Here is a 17,237-nt window from a genome sequence, read left to right as displayed (position 1 = left end):
CTGGAACATCAGCCCTCTTCCAACCTTTTGCAATTTAGCCACCATCACCAACATGAGCTTGGGGAGATGCAGCTTCAGGAGTCACACAAGCTCACTGGAAAATGTTGTTTTTGTTAAACATATGTTTTTACACCTCCAGGTCTAAAACAACAGCCAGTAAACACAGAGACAGCCACAATGCCAGCAAATGTCCCTCCTAACAAAACCAGTAACTAATCACCTTCTTTTAAGCCCATCTCAATATTCCCTGGAGCCTGAGACTACATTTGTGAATGCTGAAGATCAACAGCACTGAACTTGGGACAAGAATATTCCCGTTTGCCTCATGTTTGAGGACAGTTACATGCTCAGTGGCTTGCAGCAGGCTGGCTGCATCCTCCTTGTACTCGTATGTGTAGCTGCAAGCAAGTCAGGAGAGTTGGGGTTTGCTTCCTCGATTGACTCATGACGCCATGGGCTTGAGCTGCTCTTCCCAAACTTTCTCTGTGCAGAAAAGGCCCCAAACTCCATGCACCTACCTAAACTCCTGGGGTTTTTTCCAATGCAAGCATGTTTGCAGCCTACTTTTTTCTGCAACAGCAAATCCCCCACACCAATGAAAACTCAGTGTTTTTGATCTTATCACAGAATCTCAGAACGGTTTGGGTTGGAAGGAATCTTAAATATCATCTCATTCCAAGTCCATGCCACAGGCAAGGACACCTTCCACCAGACTAGGTTGCTCAAAGCCCCATCCAACCTGGCCTTGGACATTTCCAGGGATGGGGCAGCCACAGTTTCTCTGGGCAACCTGTGCCAGGGCCTCCCCACCCTCACAGCTCTCTCATTAAATAAAAAGTTGCCTATTTGTCAAAATAAACCCTCAGAGCTTTGTGGAGGATGCTAAAGCACCTCTAGCTGATTCTTCACACTGCCAAGTCAAGGGCCCACATGACACAGCAACGTAAATGCCTTCTTGGCAAAGCACACGATGTCCATCTTAAATGGGAATCACAGTCTTGGTAACCAAGGTGGAGCATTTCACTGTCAAGCAATCACAGGGATTTAGACCTTGTCTGGATATATTCATCACATCTACATAAAGCCACTGAGAAAAATCAACACCAAAATGCAAATACCTATTTCCAACATGAATAGAAGCTAGAATTTCTAAACACACTGACACACGCCCTTCCAGGGAGCAGAAATTAAGAGAAGCTCATGTTTTTTTCTTATAATTGACATTAAAAGTTCCCCTCCTCACTCCAGTCTTTCCAGAGCTTACAAATGGATGAACAGATTTTTGCTCAGATTTTCCAAAACAGGCTGCCGTGAGATGAGGCATGGAAAAATTCAGCTGGCAAAATGGCTTTTTGTGCATCTACTTATTTATTTCTTTCCCAGAAAAAGGAGGAACTCTGTGAAACTGATGGGCCGTTTCTGCCACCAATTTTCACAGCCATAAAACAAACCAAAAATCCCAGCAACAAATCAAGAAAGAGGCTTGCACCCAGAAGCACTTACAAAGCCACCCTGTACCACTGCAAACCCACCTCATCTCCCAACACAGGAGTGTCCTTCAGGGCTCTTTGGAAACAGAGCACTCAAACTATTTTGTGAGAGATGCTTTTAAAGGTGGAGAAGCGTTCCTTGAGTCCATAAAACTGTGATAAAATACTCCCAGAGAGGTGGGAGCAAGTCACATCAGTTCAGAGCAATAGTTCATGTAGCTCCAGCCATGGCCAATGAACCCAAATGGAGACCCAACCAAGGCCATGAACAACAGCAGAAGCATCAGATGCTCAGGGCAGTGTCACTTCCCCCAGCTCTCCTCTACCCACCACCAGTTTGAGAACTTGCGTCGCAACCCAAATTCAGATCAATCAAAAATGCTTCCTAAATCAAAAATGAAATCCCCTCCCACTTCATGTTACCATTTCCCCCCCCCCTCTCTTTTTTTTCCTAATAAAAATTTGTGTTGATTTCAAACCAATCAAACTGCTTTAAAAAGCAGTAACTTCCCACCTTTCCGGGGTGGAGGGTGTCCAAGTTATTTGCTGAATCCAACACAAATTAAAAAAAAAAAAGAAACAACCTTAATTTTGGGGTGTGGGAAACAGGAGAAGGGAATTTATCACATGTCAAAAAGTTTCTCAGCTCCCAGCAGCAGCTCTCCATCACTTCAGGAGGATGCAGCTTGCATGTGCCACCGAAGCTGCAGAAGAGAAACACTTATTTCATAGAACTGGTAAAGAGTCTGCACCAGTTTTTTCCTAACCCCATCCCAAATGCCAAATGGGTTGCCATAGCGAGCGAGGATCTAGCTACAAAATGATCAAAAGGTCTGGAAAATTATTACTAACACACTGGGATGGAAAAGAATATCCCCCCCCAAACTGGACAACGATCTAAAATAGCCACAAAAATAAGGCACAATGTTGCTGTGATTACTGAAAACCAGATTCTCCATGAAATGTGACTCCGTGGGGAAGCTGAATGAACACAGATGAGCTTGTCTTTCCAGTCCTTCCCTGTATCCTGCTCCTGCCGACCAGTTTAGCTCATGGGTAGTAACTGAGCCTGGTAAGGAAACTTCTGACACCGGCCCCACATGCTCAGTTATTGCTACATCATTGTTGACTGAAACACAGTGGATCAAATTTAAGTATTTTCTAATTTTCTCTTTGTAGTCCTGACCCCACAAGCCATGTTTTCCTCATGGATGCTTCACTGCAGGCTGGTGGTCAACTCCCATTGGCTTCGGCAGCAAAACTCCCAGCTGTAATTTTCACACCTGAAATCTGGGGACAGGTAGCACTCAGAGCCAGAGCTGATTGAACCTCTTGCACCACACACAGATTGCCAAGCAGGATGTAAGTGCTTGCAAAAATTAAAAACAAGGCAATCAAGGCCAACCACCCCCCCAGTGGACAAATGACCTCCTCCCTGCCCAGTCACAGCAGCTGCCAAGCCACCTCTGCCACGTCCATGGAGCAGCAGACCCTCACAACTCCACCTAATCAGGCAAATCAGCTTCATCTCGCCCAGTAACACTCTGCAACCAATCCATCACACCAGGGCTGAACTCTGGGCACCGAGGGCTCAACCCTGTCCTATTGGCACTCTGCCCTTGGAAGAGCACGGATAAGTGTTGGCCCGCACACAGGTTCCCTTCCCATCCCACTGAGCACCTCATGCATCCCTGAAACAGGCTGATGCTGGGGAGTGATGCTGAAGCTGGCTAGAGCAATCCCACACTCAGCTTATCTCACAAAGCAGTTTTCCCTTTCCTAAACAGGGCAGGATTAGCAGGCTCCAGTTACAGCCATGAAGTGGAATCAATTCCTTATCTGCACAGGCAAACCCCAGCAGGTTTCAAATTCTCCAGCCACACCAACCACACCATAAGGGAGACACTGTGCACGGTCACCCAGCCTCCCCCATCCCACCCTCCTCTATCCCACCAGGACCAGGACCAACCTCCAGTTGCTCAGAGCAGCAGTGGCAGGAGTTAAAGGAAAGTAGAGTGAGATTCAGTGCTGCTCTGCTGCTGGGCCAGATTTGAGCAGAAGATGTGACTCGGATGACTGACCACAGGCTGGCCTGGCCAGGAGAGGACCATATACCATGGAGAAAAGCCTCAGTGCCTTCAAGACCTCCTGTGCCAGGACTTCACCTTCTCCTGGTGGAGTCTGGGTGATGGACCCAAGCTGCCCCTGCACCACCAAGAGCACAAATGGTCACTGAGAGACAGAGTAAGTCGTTGTCCCCACCTCAGGAGATGGCTCAGACCTGGCGCTTGTCACGCCTGGAGACTTGGGGCTCCCTAAGCCCTACAGGAACAAATCAGCAAACAAAAGATGGGATTGCTCCCAGGTCAGGTCCAGCCATAAACCCCCTTTCTGAACGCCAGTTGGGCTGGGATCTGCGCGGTGCTTTGCATATGAATTCTCTTTGCTGAAAAGAAGTGGGTCCTTTGAATGAGCTGAATCTGTTAATGAGAAGCCGGGGCCTCCAGAGCTCCTCTGAGGACAAGGGTCCCAGTTTGACCACTCCCCCCCACCTCCTCCACCCCCCCCTTCCCCTGGGCCAAGCCCTGAAACCCGAGAACAAACAAAGAGAGGTTTTCCCCCAGAAGGAAGCTGCCTTTCCAACCTGCTCCCCTCTCCAAAGGTCATCTCCCCTGGACACACTGCCTCTGCGAATGGCTGCTCAATGCACAAAGTGGCTGGGGCATGAAAGTCATAAGTGAAAAAAGACTGGCAGGAACCCAAGCTGAAAAGCTGCATTTCAGATTCTCTTCTCCTGCCATCCTTCAAAAAAGATGACCTGTGAGACTCTGTCCAAGGAAAGCTGGCTTGGAGCTCGTTAGATGGCAATGTCCCACTCAAGTCTCGGGTTTGCTAAATACTCTGAAGGTACCCACTGCCTATCACACATCTGAGAGTGCTGCTGCTCTGTAGCCAAGTTGATGGCCTTGCCATGGGCTAGACTTGGGATCTTGTGCAATATAGGAGAGCCAAGCCATCACAGAGAATACACTGGTTTTTCCCTCCCTTTCTCTCTGACAAAGTGGGCAGCACAGAACAACAGACATCTTTACAAAAGCTGGGACACACATGGAACTGCTCCCACTGCAAAGTGTCCTGGGGCCATGTCCTCTCCCTCCACTGCCAAGGGATCTCCCCGTCTCCTGCTTATGGGCACAGTCTCTGCCCAGAACCACCTTCCCATTTCCAGCAGCAAACTCCTGGTGCAGCCCAAGAGCTGAGCGTGGCCCTTGTCAATCTTCTGATCACTTGAAGGCAGCCTGGGTGCTTGGAGAAGGTGGCTGCAGGAACAGAATACCATTTTTTTGGTGCATATAGACAAGAGAGAAGCAAGAAGGAACTATGAAGCAAGGATTCTCCACCCATAAGGAATGGACTTTGCAGTAGGAAACCTACTGCCCTGGCAAAGGGGAGACTGTAGCCACTGCTGAGTACGAAGTTCTACCATCGGTGACCATCTCCTCTGAGGTCAGCCATGGACCAGAGTCTGCCTTATGGAGGTTGGACTCTGCTCTTCCCTGAGACAGTCTCCTGTTCCAGAAGCATTAGAAACCATCCCTCCACACATCCATGTCTCCCCAGCCATGACAGCAGGCAATTAAAAACCTTTTCAATGACAAATCTGAAAGTGAGCTGTATGCCTATGAGGACAGGTCAAGCGCAAAGCACATGAAGAAAGCACAACCAGGGGTATTGGAAATTCCACTCCAGCTCCTGTAGTGTAATGTAGCCACCATTTAGATGCAACACATCAGCAACTGGACAATTTCAGGCATCTACTTTCAGTGTTACAGATGTCAGTTAAGGCAGGACCAGAGCCAGCCTCCCCAGAGCCTGGATGCATGTCACCCCTGTGCTTTTGAAGTACCACAACTCTCCAGAACTAAATGTTCCTGTAAATCCTTGCAGACTTATGCACAAGTCACCATCCCTGGAGGTATTAAAAGACATGTAGATGTGGCACTTAAGGACATGGTTTAGTGGCAGGGTTGGCAGTGCTGGGCTAATGGCTGGATTTGACCTTAAAGGTCTTTTCCAACCTAAATGATTCTATGATTCTAGGTCTTTCTCTCTACGCCATACAGAAAACCCCTCAAAAACTACCTGAATGCTCCTCTTCCATTCGCTCGGTTTCCAAGCTTGTCCCACTCACAACACCGCAGAGAGGTCAGGTTTGCCCAAGCCTAGACAGTCCATCAAGCTCCCAGGGCTAAGACACGCTATCCTGAACACAACTTTGCTGCGATACAATGATCCCAGGCAAACAAACGAGCACATTTTCTGCACGATGCTCAGTCCCTCGCACCACCGTGCCGACCTGCTGAGCCTGGCGTCAAACGCGGTCCTCGAGCGCGCCAGACAAAGCCCGACTCTTTGAAAGGCAACAGCCGGTCGGCAGCGTTTTAAGGCCAGAAAACAGCTCTGAACGTTCAGTTCCTTCTTTAAATAGAGGCCCCTTCTGTAAACGATCTGTTTGGACAGGAGGGAGAGTGCTGCAAGAGTCCAAGCGCTTGTGAAATAGGATCGGATGCCTTCACTCCCGCTCCATTCAAAACATGTGGGGGGAAGAAAGAAACCCAAAACTGGCAAGGCAAGATGGGAGGAGAGAGCCCCCGCACCTCCGCGCTGCTGGAAGGGTGCGAGACACCAGAGAAAATGGGAACAATAATTAAAAAGGATCAATTAGTGACATTTCTGTTTCGAGGTGCCTGTGTGTGTTTAATTATATTCCATGCAAGAGGCTGTTGACGCAGATTTCCGTGCTGCGGGGCGGTGGTGTAACGGGATCCGGCTCTGCCTTCTACCTCAGACAACCTCACTCAGGGCTTTACCACCAAGCTCACCCACCTCCAGGGTTTGGCAGTGCCCTGGGGCAGAGGGGGGTTGACACCCAGCCCCACAGTACACCGGCCAGACAGAAGGACGCACAGCTCCCCCTGCTCCTGCAAGAGAGGCCCCCGTCAGAACCAGAGAGGAGATTAAAAAGGGAGCAAAAAAAAGAAAAAAAAAATCTTTGCCCGACTCCGGCTGCGTCCCAGATCAAAGATCATCTCCAGCGAGGCCATCTGGTCCTTGTAAATGTAAAACCAAATTGAAAGCCCTGCCCTCACCTCCTCCGACTCCCTCGGCAATATTGCTTTTACCGGCCGGGGATGGGGAAGGAGCTCGCAGAAGGCATCTGTATGTAATATAGAGCCCCCGTGCAGCTGGGCTGGAGGCTTGCAACCCCCCTTCTTGTTAATCACAAAGCAGAGGTAAATGTTTTCTTTGGATCTCTAGGGGCCCTGTTATTCCCAGGGCCTTCAGAAGAGTCCATGGTAGCAACCCTGGGATGGAGGAGGGCTGCCCTGCATTCCCATCGCTCCTCTCTGTCTGCGGACCGGGTTGTTGCCCCTGTCAACAGGGACACACTGGGAGGGAAGATGTCCCCACCATCCCAGCAGTGTCCCCACCACCACAAAAGCCATGCAGCACCCTCCTTCCCCAGCCCGAGGAGGCTTCTCCTACCACCGCTCCTGGCCTGCGATGCAAAAGGGGATGCAGAGCCCAATAAATAAACAGAGAAAGAGGAGGACTGAGCCGAGAGCTTTCAAAAAGGGGACACATTGCATCTGAGCCAAAAATGACTTGTGAAAAACCCCACCACTGCCAACCCAAATACTCCAGGCTTGACTTGAAAGGCAAGTGGGATCCGCTATCGAGAGGAGAAAGCTACACCGGAGACGTCGCAGGCGAAGAAGAGGCAGCTTGAGGAATTCTTACCCATCAAGCTTTATTGTGTTATTCCAACTAAGCACAGACAAAAAGACAAATCTCAGCTCCCTACTTTCATTTATAATTGAACCCAGTCCAGAAGGATGGAGCAAGTACCATCTGTAATGCAGAGTGCATTAGCAGCCGGCAGAATGAAATATTCAAATTACTGTAGGCTACCTCGCATTTCAATGACAGGGTTACAAAAACCTGACTTGTAAGTGGAGATTGGACTGGAAGAACAGAAAGTTTGTTTCTCCAGTGCATGAATTAACCTAACAAAATGTTACTTTCAGGGAAAAAATAAGCATTTGCCTGGGTAATTCTGCAGCATATCCCAACAGGCTCACGAGAAAAAAAATATTATTCCGTTTAGCTATCCTAATTGATATATTGTCCAGGGAGAGGAAAAAACTCAGGGAAAAAAGGGCAATGCTTTTCATTTTGGCTGAAGACACTGAATAAATAAGACTTAGGTGTGCACAACCCTTACCAGCACGTACAGGTCCCGCACGCAGGGATGTGTGGCAGCAGGAATGTGCATCCATGGGCTGTGTCAGGGCAGTACCTGCACAGGCCATAGGCTTTCGATGTGTTGTAAAATTTGAGTATGCAAATCAGCCCTTGGTTTTCGTGCTTGTGCCTGTGCCGGGATCCATTCTTTTTGATATCGTTAATCAGGGCTGCCGAAAAGCCTGACACAGTAAGTGGCTGTAGCCCCTAGCAGTAGTCAAGATAGAGTGACAGGCTCCATTTAAGATGTCACAGCATATAATAAAGTGTAAAACTATACTTAAAATAAACGAGATAGAAACAATAAACTTGACTCCGGCTTTGAACTTTCTGGGAGAGCAAGCAGGCACAGGGCTGGGGTGGCTGAAGAGGACGGTCCCACAACAGCCTGTTGCCCAGGTGAGAGTAAGGAGGGGTGCCCCCCATGTCCTCTAAAGGATCAGAGCTCCTCAGTAACTCTATGATAACAACCAGTCTGCACGTGGGACATCTCTGGTGCTTTTGGATGTGGATGTTCAGGAGTAGGAAGAAGACAGGAAGTCATAACTGGGATCTGCGAGGGAATGAGGGGATGGTCAGGCCATGATGGGCATGTGACTGTATCAAGGACACCACTGAAGGGGCTGAGTTTTGCTTCAAGGAGTTTCACAGAGAAGAAGGGATTTACATGCCGCAGGTGTCACCTCCAATCTCCTGAATGGAGACTGGGACAAGGCAGTCCAAATCACCCTTCTGTCCCAGGCACCCAGGGAGCATCACCAGCTTCTGGCCATGCTCTCAGGATATTCCTTTCCCTCCATCTCCATACAGTAATGCCAGGATGGGAAGAAGCAGCAATGCCCTCAGCATCTCCAGCCTGGGCTTGGCCATATGCCCCAGAACCAGAAGCCACAGCAGATGCTGGAACCCTTCCCTGGCAGGATGAGGATCAGGCCCATGCAGGGCGGGGGGGCAGGGGAGGGGAACATACTAAAGAAAGCCCCATTTCACTCCACAAATCACTTCTCCATACCCCAAAACCTCCTGCATGCCCGACAGCAGCTCTCGGTGCTGAGACAAACCAGTCGCTCTCCCTCCTGCTAAGCAGTTAAATTAGAGAGTATTCAATTAATAACAGCTGAATATTCTGTCACATTTAGGAAGATGTATGGTAAGACAAGCGAGTTGTGATGTCTGTGACAGAAATGATAAAAGTTCTCCCGACACAGCCTGGCAGATACTTGGCTGGAGGAACCGCTTGCTCTCATGGACTCCAACGTCAGCACAGACACCAGGCCCAGTGCTGCCTTCAAAGGAGAGACATTCCAAATTGCACAGCAGAACCACTGCCAAAATGGCTTGCAGGCAGCTCCCTCCCGCCTTCCTTCTGGGATCCATCTGAGATGCAGGGATGAGACCCTGGAGAAGACCTTGGCCAAGAGAGGGCCGAGACAGTGCCTGTCAGCACTGTGATGGCAAGCATCACTCAGGAGAAACCCTCCTGTGTCACCCAAAGACCACCCCATAACACTCATCCCAAGCTGCCTCGGTTTACCCATTTGCAAAAGGATGGTGATCATATCCCAAGCAATCCACTCCAGTGGGGACCAGGGCAGTGCTTGCATGACACCACGACCATGGACAAGCCCCTGCTGTCCGGTAACATATTCTCCATTTAATTAGGGGATGTGGCGTGGCCAGGGGACACACGGGAACGGTGCTCTGGAGGCCGCCTCCGTTTTTTCTGGGGGGTTGTTTTTCACCGGTGTTGTTTGCGAACACAGTTTTGTTGCTAAGAAACTACCTTCATATTGCTCGGAGAGCAAAGACAAAGCAACCGTCAAAATAACACCCTATTTTGACAGTAGCCAGATCGTAACCATAAATGATCCATTTTCCTCGCTCTCCTGTGTGCTCATTAACCTGATCTAAATACCATAATCCCATATATAACCTGCACCCTACAGATACACAGGCACAGCACACGCAGGCACCAGGGACCTCACGTGCAGGGGGTTCCATTGCATCCATTCACCCCCAAGTAAATGCTGAAGGAATCGGAACTGGGAAGAGGAGCAGGTTCCCGAGGGAGGCCCCATGGCTCCCTTCTAGGCAGGAACATGGCACCACGTCTTTAAGCGAGAGATACATGAGAAACAACAGTGAGAAGCTAAGACCTCTGAAGCACGATGGCACAGCCCTAGTTTGGGGAGAAATGTAATTACCGTTGGCTTTGGGTTTGTTGGGTAGGTTAGGGCTGCTTGTTGTGGTTTTTTTAAGTCCCAGGGGAGAAAATGCATGGGGGAAATCAAATCCATTCACTGCTCAATTTTCAATAAAGCAGCCTCTTGCTGCTTTAAAAGTGGAGAGATCTTGTCACACGGGGAAGATCAGAGTACATCACCCCCCCATCACCTCAACACAGATATATGTTCCCAAACCAAGCCATAGAATCCTGAAAAACAGTTTGCCAATGCATCCACCTCCTAGGGCAGGAGAACATCTCTACCTTTCCTGCCAGAGCATCTCTGGCCCCTCTTTGCTGGTACCACTGCAACCTGGGTGGGTCCTAGGTTGAAAAGCAACGCACCTTCCTTCCTCAAAAAAAAAGGCAGGAGAGGGACAAAAGCACATCTAGGACAGCAGCACCTACAGGAAGGTGCTTCTTGGTCTGATCCAGGACCATTCAGGATGATGCACAAGGATAAAAGGTTTTAGTGGATGCAGAAGCACAGTGAGGTCATCAGTGCCCTACTCACACCAAAAATCAAGAGGAAAGCACATGGCCTGTTTGCCACGGATCTGCCACTGCTGACTTAAGGGCAGAGGGAAAGGCAGGGAAAAAGCCAGGCTGAAAACTGCAACCTGTCATCCTAAGGCAACCCAAAGGGCCTCCCGTGCTTCAGCAAACCCCTGGTGCAAGAAAGGACACCCAGAGTCACAGCACAACTGCTGTGGCTCTCACCACCCTGGCTGGACAGCAAACACAGACCTACCGTCCTCGACCACCACCCGACCCCGGCAATCACTGGTTTGAGAGCTGACCCAGAGCCCGGACATGCCGCCAGCAGGATGTCAGAGGGATCACTGCCCTCTGATTTACACCCTCGCTGTGCACTGTGCAGCAGCAACGCCTGCAGGCAGGGACACCAGGGCTTGGGAGAGCAGCGCCTGCCTTGGATGCTTTTTAGGGCAAATAAGGAAGAAAACTGAAGCTGTGGGAAGCGGTCCTGCAATATCTGGCTTGTCTTTTCTCTTGCCCTGGGCCAGCTGGAGCACGGGTCTGGCTGATCCCTTGCTCAAGTGCAAGATGCTTCTGCACGTACCCAAACCCCAGGCCAGCACCGAACAGCCAGTCTCCCGTAGAGCCACAGCTCGCCACGTGCGCTTTCCCTGCCAAAACCCCGAGCTCCACCCCACAGTAGGAGAAAAAGGAAAGGGCGAGAAGAGCTCTGTCGAAACCCACCAAAGCCTGAACAACATTTCTCTGCAGCAGAACAAAGCCCTTGGAAATCTCTTCTCCGCTTGGGTCCCCCGACCCACATGAAAGAGGCATTTTTCTGGGCTAATTACACAGGCTGCTCTGAGCCTCCTGGCAGAATCTGAGCTGCAAAGGCAGACATCAAAGGGCTCCCAAATTTAAAATAAATAGACAGCAAAGACGGCGTAGTTCACAGGAGATCTCCCCCTGTTGCCTGCACTGGCTGCCTGGGATGAACACTGGAGGTGACTCAGTTCACAAGACCCCAGTGAGGGTAGATGGGGAAGAGAGGCACAGCTATATTTTATTTGCATGGCAGGCTCCCAGCAGGCACAGGCAAGGAGGGGGGGTTGGTCCTTGCAGGACCAGCCATGGTCCTAGAAAAGCTTTCTGAAGCCTCCATCCAACAGAAGGACCAACTGTGGAGCCTGTCTGCTATCTGAGGTGGGCAAGCTGTGGGGCACTGGATGGAGCAGCCAAGGGCAGGATGTGGAAAAGGCTGTGTCCACAGCTCCTGATAGACAAGAAACCTGAGCTGTGCTGCTTCCCGTTCATTTGGGAGAGAGAGAAGATGCCTTTGCTGTCTCTTCCAAGAAACAGCCAGCCACTGGCACCCCGTGGTCATCCAACCCTGCTCCTGGTCCAGAAAGTGGCAAATTCTCCTGGCCTTCAGCAGGACACCCTGACATGTTGGGTATGATCTGCACTGGAGATAACTGAGAAAGATAAAGCTCATCTTACCAGCTCCTCCGCCCCATCTTTCACCCTCTCCTTTGGGCTTCATAAGGCCTTACAGCACAGCCAGAACATGCTCTGCAGAGCAACCAGCCCTCTCTCCTTCTCGCTGACAAGCACACAGAGATGCCTCCAAAACAACAAGGCATGACCAGAACTCCTATTGGTCTTCAGGTTGTGGTCCTTCCATGGGCAGCAATTACCCAGGAGTGCTGCCATGAGACATTTCTGCAGTGCCTTGGAAAAGGACAGGGACAAGGAAATCCTCAAGGGATTCTCCGATATTTGGGAAGATCAGCACACACAAAACTGTCACGCAAGGGATGCCGGCCGGCCGCGCTCCCGAACCCATCCTGGTCCATCCTTGGCCTCCCCACTCCTTCCCCAGCCGTGGTTCCAGGGGCGCAGGGGGCAAGGAGGAGGGCTGGACCGCAGCCTGCCACCTCCCAGGGAGGACAAGGAAGAGGAAAGGAAGGATGGGGCTGGGATGGTCGAGCGTGGGATGCGAGGGGAAGGTGTCAATTAAAGCAATGAGGCCCTTTGCATCCCTGTGCCTGACAGCCGGGCTGAGCGGAGCTGACAGCCGGAGCGCCGGCTGGCTTCCCCGTCTCGCTCACCGGAGCGTGCTTTCCCTGCGCACCCCCGGCTCCGGACCGGCAAGGCCGGGCCACGCGGACACCGGCAGCAGCATGGTGTCCCTTCCCCTGCCCCCAGAGATGCTCCTGATAATGGGAATTATCTTGATTTGGGGCTTAAACAGGCCACGGCCAGCCCGGAGGCGGATGGCAGTGAAGCGGCTGGGGCCGGGTGGGATGGCAGAGGGAGGCACTGGATCCTGCTGAAATAGCTAATGAGCACTACAAGGTCTCAGCCCCTAATCAGGATGTCATCAGTGGAGTTCTGGGATGCTGGGAAGGTGGAAATCCACCAGACACTAGCTGGCAACGCAACCCCTGAAGCCCCCCTGGATGGTCAGCCTCCACCTCTGCTTCCCCTTGCCTATTCCCAGGGAATTGCATCCCAGGAGCCCCTGCTTCACTCCCTGCCTGCCCTCCCCGCAGGCTCAATCCGATTAGTGCTGATACACATCTCCTCCTGGGCTCCAAAACACGCTCTTCCCAGCTGAAGGATTCGCATGGACACGGAAAACTTGTCCTGATTGTGGCGTTAATGGCCGTGTGGTCCATGTCATCACCGAAATGGCCTTAGGGGGAGAGTTGATGGGTCTCTGAAGTCATCAGGACTACCCCACCTCATCTTGCTCCCCTTATTAAAACCATTCATCCTGGGAGCTAAATGAATATGTTTCATCTTCAAATGCTGAGACACAACAGCAAGCAGGCAGAGATCTAATAGAACAATACCCATCTAATCATGCCGATTTTTCTCTCCCCACCCTGCCTTCATATTACACGCGTGGCCACGAGACCAAGCCGGGGCCGCAGGCAACGGATGAGGATGGGGCATTGCCTGCTCCTGGCTTTGGTACCACTGTCACACCTCATGTCCCCCCTTTCCAAGGCTTTTTCTCCCTTTGCTGTGATGGAAAAAGCCCCAGGACTTTTAAAACTAATAAGGTCGATAGATACGGAGCCTAACAAGTCTAAGGGAGCCAGGGAAGCAGGGCAGGCCCTCCGCCACCAGCAGACCCTTGTTTCCCATGGGAATACTCCACACTGCACTGTCCATGAATCATTTTGGCACTTCTTCCCGCACCCATGGCAGGTTTTCCTGGCTCCCGTTCCCTTAGATACAGGGTTGATTTCTTCCCTTATTTGCTAAAGCACCTTTTGCTTGCGTCACGCTGAGGGAAGCATAACAGTTTTGCATCTCTCACATATTAAGGGTCTTCAGCAAGGACCCTGGTTTTGGGGATGGGGTGGTGGAGGACACGGAAGGTGGGAGCTCTGGGAACGGTTGAGGATAGGGAAGGTAGCTAATCTGTTGCATCTTTCCAGAGCCTGACGGAGACGCTGCTGGCCTCCCCTTCCTAACCAGGGTTTGCACAGCAAATCCCTGCTCTACCTAATTATTAACGATAATAACGGTGGCTGGCTCACTGGATGCCATCTGGAGCCCTGCCATGCCTGCCCACCAGCCCCGGGAGGGCCGGGAAGGGGGTGATCTGTGGGGCAAGGGCCAGGGCCAGGGGCTGGCCGGGCAGTGGGTACCAGCTCGGGATCGCCCCGAGGACCCAGTGGGCCCACCCAAGCTGCCGTGGTTGTGTTCGCTGCTGTGGCAGGCTTCATAAGGCTCCGCTCTTTGACTGGCGTTGAGTTTATGTGAAAGTAATTAACAGTAATTAATCCTTAATTACAGTAATTAGCCAAGTCGCAGTAAATTAAACCACATCTGGAGCAGATGAGGGCTTCCGAACGGGAGGCTAGTGCAGGCGACAATCGGAGAGATGCTGAATTCATCTGACAGCATCTGATTAAGGCTACCTGTTGCAAGCCTCTCATTTGCATTGTGTTTTTGTTTGTGTTTGGCAGTAACCCTTTCTGCCGGGTGCCCACCCCATGACCACCCTGCCCCCTTCTACCTTCCAGTCTGCCCCCGCAGAGCTGCCTGGATCTGTGAGGAGGAGGGAGCAGCTCCAACCCAAGAGCCAGAGGGCTCCCCGCCATCCCCACCTGGTGGGGATGAGCCAGCACAGAGCCAGGGAGCCACTGAGCTGCCTGTCACCCTCCAGGGAGCAGGAGCTGCTCAGGGGTTGGTACATAAACCACCCACTCTGCAGGCAGGCACCAGGTAGGGGATGGCAGAGCAGGATGGAGGCAGAGCGATGGAGGCAGCCAGCTCCACTCCTCAGATTCCCCACATCCTGTGTCGTAACAGCTACTGTAATAATAATAATAAAAGACCTGAACTCCAAAGGGGAGCACATTAGCAAAAAGGGGCACGTTATTATTAATACCACTCAGCATTTACCCAGTGCCATGCAACCTCAGAGCCCTTTACTGATGTTTAGCCACACTCACAGGGAGGGGGAAATCCTGCCCTTCCCTTTCTTCCTACAATGGAGAAACCACAAGATAGAGAGGTGAAACAGGCTACGGCCTGCTGTATTTGAACACTGAAAGAAAGAGCTCAGGGAGCAAGTTGTGCTGTCCTGACTCGGTTTCATGCCTTATTCGCACATGGCCGGGATGCGTGGTTGGCTCTGAGCTATTAGAAAAGTACTGGGGACAGTTCCCAAAAATATCTTATACTCTCCTGGTCCTCAAACTGCACCACTCACCAGCACCCCAAACCCTGGGACAAGGATTTCCACCAAGGCAGGGAGATGCCACTGGGATTTCAAAAGCAGAATTGCAACCACAGAAGTAATTGCCTGATTTCAGTAGGTATTGCAAAAGCTTCAGAGCTTAATTGCACGCAATTAATGAGCATGAAGGTCCTGCGTATCTTGCCTTTTCATCACACAGTACAGGGTGGATGGCTGCTATATCCAGGCTCCCAAAACACAAGCAGGGAGTTTAAAGAACCTTCCATACTGAAATATTGTCTCTCCTCTGGAACTAAAACCATTCAGGATTGCCAAAGCCAACAGCTGCAACAGGCCCTGGAAATGATCAGAAGAACCTCATTTAATGAAACACGAAAAAGAGCTATGTTTGCCTCCGACTGCAAAATAAAAGCAACCTTTCGAATTTCCTGTGTGCACAAGAGCCTGGAAGAAAAAAAAAAGTGGTTTCTCCACCTCTGCTTTGATTCTGCATCGGGCAGGATTCCCCTGTACCACTGAAACACAGTGAGTGCTGGAACAGCCACTGACCATCCCACGTCTATCGCCTGTCCACACACAAACACACCTTGCTCTCCGTGTTTGGGTTGGACAAAGGGGAATTCCCAGCTTTCCTCCCCTCCCAGGGCCACCAGCTGCCAAATGGAGCAGGAAAAATTAAACAGACTGAAGTGATGGCTGCACCAAATCTCCCCTTCCCAACCCAGGCAGGTGTCTAAACACAGCTACTACTCAAGATGGCTGTGAATGGTGCAAGAGTGTGTACCCATCCATGGGGAAAGGATTTTGCAGTCAACTTAAAGAAGTGGGGAAGGGTCCGGATTCACACCCCCCAAAACGAACCCACACTGTCCTCTCAGTGCAATTTTGCTTTCATCCAATAGTTTTCTAAGAATATATTCCATCAGCTTTGTGCTTGAGATCCTTCACAGCCACGGCATTTACAGCAAATCACATTATCTTGCTGCAGCCAGATTTTTGGCTTAAAAAAAAAATTTAAATTCGTATGAATAAAAGATTCCCTCACAAATGTCTTCAAGAAATTCACGCCCCAAATCCACAATGCCAACATTTTGCCTCACACAAAAATAACATAAATTGGGAAGCTGTAACCGAATAGGCAAAGCCTGCTCTGGCCAGGCAGAAAGAGAGCAGGACTTTGCTCTACGACAGACGCAGAGATGACCTCAGATGATTTAACAGTGGAGGCAGGGGAGTCTGGTTGGGTCTGCTTCTCCTCAGACCATAGATGCTAAAGTTGTGGCCTTCAAAGCTGCAAAATATTTAACATCTCAACTTGGTTGAATAAGCAAGTTTTCAGCGCATAGACAACTCAAGACTCCTGGGAAGACAATCATTTCAGACCCAAGTGGATGCTTCATTTCAGCTTGTGCATGTCTTGTATCCAAATTTCCTCCAATTTCACTTGGTTCCCTGCTCACATAAGGAAACCCCTTCCCTGTGCATCAAGAGGCTCAAGAGAAATGGCTCCCAAGACAACTCCCATCTGTCCTACCCTGGATCAGGATGCAACGAGACCCGCCTCCCCAGGAGACAGCATGGGTGAAGGGGTGAAACCTCCTCTGCTCACCTGCCCAGTGCTCCTCTCTATTCTGACAAGGCCCTGCAGGGAAATGTGAGGACTGGGTCAGTGCCTCCTACAAGACAGATCAGCAATACTGCTGTTGGGTACAACTAGACACAAAGATAAAACCTCCCAAAACCTCCAGTGCTGCTCTGCCCAGTTGTCCTACCTGCTTGCAACTGGTACATCTCAAACTTCCAAGCCTACATCCTTTGTGGTGTCTCTGTGAGTCCCTTTGGCTTTTACTTATGGGGTTGGGAACACATATTGCTGCTCTTTGCACTGCAAATTACTGGGAAACCACCAAGGGACACATCCCTGCCATGTCGGCAGGGTGACTGTTAACTCTGCCAAACTGACCCCTCCGCTTTTTCAATCCCAAAAAGCCCCTCAGGACTTTTGCTGCAGGAGTCC

At 50.7% G+C, this 17,237-nt stretch overlaps 1 protein-coding gene across 1 annotated transcript in view; it reads right to left on the bottom strand.

Annotated features, from left to right (window-relative positions):
• LOC113984921 (pre-B-cell leukemia transcription factor 1) overlaps positions 1-16,859 on the bottom strand; it is a 45,027-nt gene extending 28,168 nt beyond the window's left edge. The window contains exon 1 of the mRNA XM_039385079.1: positions 16,830-16,859. The gene's annotated coding sequence lies outside the window, so the exon portion shown is untranslated. The remainder of the gene's footprint in view (positions 1-16,829) is intronic.
• Between the last annotated feature and the right edge of the window lie 378 nt (positions 16,860-17,237).

Source organism: Pipra filicauda, unplaced genomic scaffold (assembly GCF_003945595.2).
Source record: "Pipra filicauda isolate LSUMZ 115617 unplaced genomic scaffold, ASM394559v2 scaffold392_size659746_pilon, whole genome shotgun sequence".
Lineage (NCBI taxonomy): Eukaryota > Metazoa > Chordata > Aves > Passeriformes > Pipridae > Pipra > Pipra filicauda.
This window is presented reverse-complemented; position numbering and strand designations above follow the sequence as displayed.